This window comes from Nicotiana tomentosiformis, chromosome 1, assembly GCF_000390325.3.
Source record: "Nicotiana tomentosiformis chromosome 1, ASM39032v3, whole genome shotgun sequence".
Lineage (NCBI taxonomy): Eukaryota > Viridiplantae > Streptophyta > Magnoliopsida > Solanales > Solanaceae > Nicotiana > Nicotiana tomentosiformis.
The window spans coordinates 46,021,195-46,026,852 of NC_090812.1; the positions used below are offsets into that span (position 1 = coordinate 46,021,195).

The window sequence follows — 5,658 nt, forward strand, 5'->3', positions numbered from 1 at the left end:
CTTCAGAAACTTTATATTGTAGGACTAGAAAGTCCTTCATTTACCGATCAATTTCAACATCGTCTCAAGATATTATGGTCAATTAAAACCGTTCACTTTATTAAACGTTTGAGCAACTCTTAAACTATCTTATTAGTCTAACCTTGCGATTAAAATTTATAAGTGCTTAGTAGGACCCATAACAGTCCCTTTTTAGCAGCTCCTCATTGACTTACGACTGTACTCCGACCAAATTAGTCTTTGAGAGTTTCAGCTATTAAGAAAAGGACCGAATTTTGTCGTGCAATGATCCAACGCTGCTTTATTTATAGCAGCAAAGCAATTTCCAGGAACCTTCTCAATCTATGAAAACACGCCCTTTCTTTCTCTTCTTATATTCCACAGTCGCACTCAAGCAAGGTACATTATTATTTCTCCAAATGTAAGTTTCTCTCGACTCCACTTTAATATACCTCAAGGTACATTTTGAAATTTAATATGACACTAGTATTTTGATATTTGAATTTTTTAATTTAGTTATCATTGATTAACTTTCAATTGGAAGAGTAGGTTTCATGCTATATAAGAGCACTGTATACTGGAAGGAGGGAACCGTTCTTGATTGACCATTATTCTCTTTCTAGAAATTAAAGAGAAGTTGAAGTTCCGAGCATACCATAAGGGCAGAAGCTGAAAATGACGATTGTCAATCAAGAAAAATACTTAAGGTTAGTTCGATGACCAGCCTCCTCTACCCTGTGTTTTGCACCTTTGACTTGTGAACTGACAAATTAAAACAATTCTGTTATCAGAAGTAATATTGCATGAATTTTAAGACCTGATGAAATGGCTTCTTGAATTTAGCTATTGTAGTCTGTAGAGTATCTTCTGATATTTTTTCCGTCTTTCGGAAACAGAATCTCTACCTCCCAAGCTAGGGTAAGGTCTGCGTATCCCATTTGTGGGACTCCACTGGATTATTGTTGTTGTTTTATGCTTCTGTTTGCTCTATGTTTGTATTTTGCATAGTATCTTTTGGTTTAAAGTTCAATGTGTACGGTCAAAACCGATTGAGTCAGTCGTACGGACTGGTCGAGGTGATAATACTTCGATCAAAGGGTATCTGCGTGACGACGGGTCGAGATCCGATGTAAGGGTGTCGAGCTTCGAGCTCTAAGACCAATCAACGACAAGCTCGGTATCATTATCGAGCTCATATCCAAATCGAACTACGAGGCAAAGCGGAGATTATCGAAGATGCATAGACCAACCAACACTCACCTCGAATATCAAGACTCCGAGTCAGAGTCGAGCTCGAACCAAGGCCGAGGGCTCGATCCAATACCGAGCTCGAGCCGGTATCGAGCTCACAGACAAGAGCCGTTGCAACCGCACCAGGGGAGAGAATCTTGGCAGGAATCGAGGAAAAGACAATTTATCATGGGTTCTCCACTATATATTTTTTATATAGATAAAGTAGGATCCCTCTACTATAAAGAGGGAAATTCTTGTAAGCATAAAGGGCATTGTAAAAAAAGACAAGAGAGATTAACACTTTTGGGCTCATTTACTTTGCCTTGTTCATCAACATTTCCTTTTTCTCTGCCTTATATTTCATTCCATCTGTCAAAGAATATATATATTTCTATTTCACTCTGCAATTTGTACCAAGTTATATCACGTATCCTTAGAATCATATACAAATTTAACTCTATCCTATTTTTCGGGTAAACATTCAACTTCCATACACTGACAGTTTGAAAGTTTAGAACAATAAAACACCATCATGTCAGCAAAATGATAAATTACAAGTAACTGTAAAATGAAGCTAGTTACCCGGAAAAACAATATAAGCAACCTGTTACAACAGGTTAAATTATACTAATTATGTAAAGTAAAACTACACTGTATGTTAAATCCCTTGCCTTATGATATTAGATAGAAATATCTGTGTTTCTAACTTTCAGAAATAATTAATTTTTCTAGTATCTAATAATATGACCTGTTCTACTCAGGTTTGAGGACTGCAAGTCAGAAGATAATAGGCTGTTTTCAGGCAGAAAATCATCAACCAGCTCATGGATGAGTACTATTAGAAGAGGATTTTCTAATAGAATAAGTAGTTTAAAAAGAAAATCGCTGCACATCCCTTCTCTAAGTGGCAGGCCAAAAGAAGTATCTGCAGGATCATCAAGAAATAAAGTTCTTGATCCTCAGGAGCCTTTTCTTCAATTCTGGAACAAAATATTTGTCTTGGCTTGTATAGTTTCAGTGGCCATTGATCCATTGTTCTTCTACATTTCTGTCGTTGATATCAAGAGGAAATGCCTTGATTTGGACCACTCATTAAAGATCCCTATTTCTGTTCTTCGATCAGTCACCGATCTTTTCTATATATATCATATTATCTTGCAATTTCGAACTGGCTTTATTGCTCCTTCTTCTCGAGTATTTGGTAGGGGTGAGTTGATTGAGGACTCTTCCCTTATAGCCAAGCGATACATCCCTTATTTCATCATTGACATTCTAGCTGTTCTTCCACTTCCACAGGTTTGTGTCTAATTCCTTCAATATGCTTCAAAGCTTATATATATTGGTTACAGATTGATATTAACGTGTATACTTACCCTTATGTTGGTACCAGCTCGTGCTCTTTATCAACGCTCCTAACGCGAATCGTGCCATATCTCTGGTGATGAAAAAACAGTTGGTGATTGTTGTTTTCACACAATATGTTCCAAGAATATTTAGGATATTTCCGTTATACAAAGAAGTAACAAGGACAACAGGTTTTTTTACTGAAACGGCATGGGCTGGAGCTGCTTTCAACTTATTCCTATTCATGATCGCCAGTAATGTATGTTTCCTTATATCACTCATTTTATATCAATTGTTCTTTAATCTATGGTCAGAATTTGCAGACATTGCTTACCTGTCTTCTGCAAAAATAAATCATCCTTTGTGAGACATATTATTTACTTTAGTAATTAATATCTGAATTACTTATTTATAACTATACTTGCATGTTCTATTCCACTAAGACACTGATTCCTAACGAAACAGGAGATCATTGTTTTTTTTGTGTGTGTGTGTATATATATGTTCTTTTTTCTCTTCACATGTATAATAATATGCACAACTATCGGACCTCAGGTAGTTGGAGCCCTGTGGTATTTGATCACAGTGGAAAGACAAGACAACTGCTGGAGCCAAGTATGTAAGGGTTTTGAAGAATGTGTGTTAGACCACTTATGTTGCGGGCAACAAGGGAAAAATGCTCAATTTCTTAATTCTTCTTGTCGTCTCCTGAAACCGGAAGAAATACAAGAGAATGACTTTGATTTTGGGATATTTCGTGATGCTCTTCAGTCTCGAGTTGTACAAAGAAGAAACTTCTGGTCCAAACTCAGCTATTGCTTCTGGTGGGGGCTGCGAAATTTAAGGTCTGTGCTACTGTTTTTTGTTTTTCATTATCCTTATTAATCATCTTCTAACTGTCTGTCAGCTAAGCAGAACCTTCTGTCTTATGTATCTCAGTTCTCTAGGCCAAGGCCTTAACACAAGCGACTTTCTAGGGGAGATTCTCTTTGCGGTCTTCATCTGCATTCTTGGGCTGATTCTGTTTTCCTTGCTTATTGGCAACATGCAGGTACACGTTGATGGAGCACCTATTCTTAGAGTCCGTTTGGATGGGCTTGTTTTAAGTGACTTTTAAGCCAAAAGTCGTAAGTTAGTAATTCTGGCTTTTGGCTTATTTTTGTCATTTTAGCTTAAAAACAAGTGTTCAAAGGCACTTTTTTACTTTATCCAAACACTACAAAATGGCTTAAAAGCACTTAAAATAAACCAATCCAAACGGATTCTTAGTTCTTACCTTAAGAGTCTTGAATTAAGCTAATCTGTTTTAAGTGAATTTTTTTAACATTCATGGCATCAATATGCATTGAGTTTTAATCTCTTCCTCTTAGTTTTTAATCTATCAAGAAATGAGTAAATCATTAACTTGACTATGTATTTCATTTCTACAGCACTTCAACTTCTTTTATTTTCAAGATTAAGTTGTGGGTTTCCTTTTGCCAAACTAAGAAAAGATGAAAATGCCTTACATTGGAGAGAATTGACGTTAACTAATGTTTCATTAATTGCTGGCTACAGGAATATTTGCAGTCTATCACAGTTAGAGTAGAAGGGATGAGGTTGAGAAGGCGGGATGCAGAACAGTGGATGTCTCACCGCATGCTTCCTGACAACCTTAGAGAGCGCATTCGAAGATATGAGCAGTACAAATGGCAACAAACTAGAGGCGTTGATGAAGATTATCTAATTTGTAACCTTCCCAAAGACTTGAGGAGAGACGTAAAGCGCCATCTCTGCTGGTCTTTGCTCAAAAGAGTGAGTTCCTATTTTTGTTCTCATCATGTCCTTTCTTGCATTCTTGAAACTGATGGCCTTATTTAATCTTCTATATGTTTAGGTACCCATGTTTGAGAAAATGGATGAACAGTTACTGGATGCATTGTGTGATCGACTGAAACCAGCTCTTTTCACAGAGAATAGCTTCATAATTCGAGAAGGAGATCCAGTGAATGAGATGCTTTTTCTGATGAGAGGTACTTTGTTGACTATAACTACCAATGGCGGAAGAACTGGCTTCTTCAACTCTGCATCTCTCACGGCTGGTGATTTCTGTGGAGAGGAGCTTCTTACATGGGCTTTGGATCCCCATGCTTCCTCGACTCTTCCAGCCTCAACTAGAACAGTGCAAGCTGTTATAGATGTTGAAGCTTTTGCTCTCACAGCTGATGATCTCAAGTTTGTTGCCGCCCAATTTAGACACCTTCATAGTAAGCAGATTCGGCATGCTTTTAGGTATGTTGACCAAACCTTGTTCAATTTCAAAGCACAAGTCTTTCTGCCATCAGTTTTCGAGAAGCTCTTAACAATTTCAATGTACTTTTGTCTGTTTTAGGTTCTATTCACAGCACTGGAGGACATGGGCAGCATGTTTTATACAAGCAGCATGGCGCAGACACTACAGGAACAAGCTTGAGAAATCTTTGAGAGAGGAAGAAGATAGACTGCAGGCTGCATTGGAAAATGAGACTGCAAATATACCAAGTCTTGGGGCTACCATTTATGCATCAAGGTTTGCTGCCAACGCATTGCGTGTCTTGCGGCGCAACCACCTAAAGGGTTCCAAATCATCTAGCAGAGTAAGTCCCTTACTGCTTCAGAAGCCAGCTGAACCTGATTTTAGCTCCTAAAGCTAGAATTAGGAATATTGGAAAGAGGCTCATCTAAGACCTGGCTGTTGCAGTTTGGTTTTACTGTTAGTTATTCAGATAGAAGAGTCTGCTGTATCTCTGTAAGATTAGAATCCCTGAATATAACTGGCATTTTACCCCTGCCTTGTAAATTGTAGTATTCTACTAAACTATGGGTTTCAATAGATGTTGGCTATTTTACATGTCTCGCTCTAGTCAAATTTGAACTCTGAAGTCGAGATTTAGAGTTTATGAGAGTTAGCAGAGTCAGAAAGAGAGAAAATTATCAAATTTACACGATTTTGCACGCGTGCGCACACAGATGTGTGTGTATAAAGGTGGATGTGAATCTTGTTATCGGCCCGTGATCTTTTGCTTCTCATCTTGTATTCCAAAAAATAAGGAAGCGTATTAA

At 37.7% G+C, this 5,658-nt stretch overlaps 1 pseudogene; it reads left to right on the top strand.

Annotated features, from left to right (window-relative positions):
* Positions 1–257: 257 nt before the first annotated feature.
* Positions 258–5,446, top strand: LOC104118214 (cyclic nucleotide-gated ion channel 1-like; annotated as a pseudogene).
* The last annotated feature ends 212 nt before the right edge of the window (positions 5,447–5,658 follow it).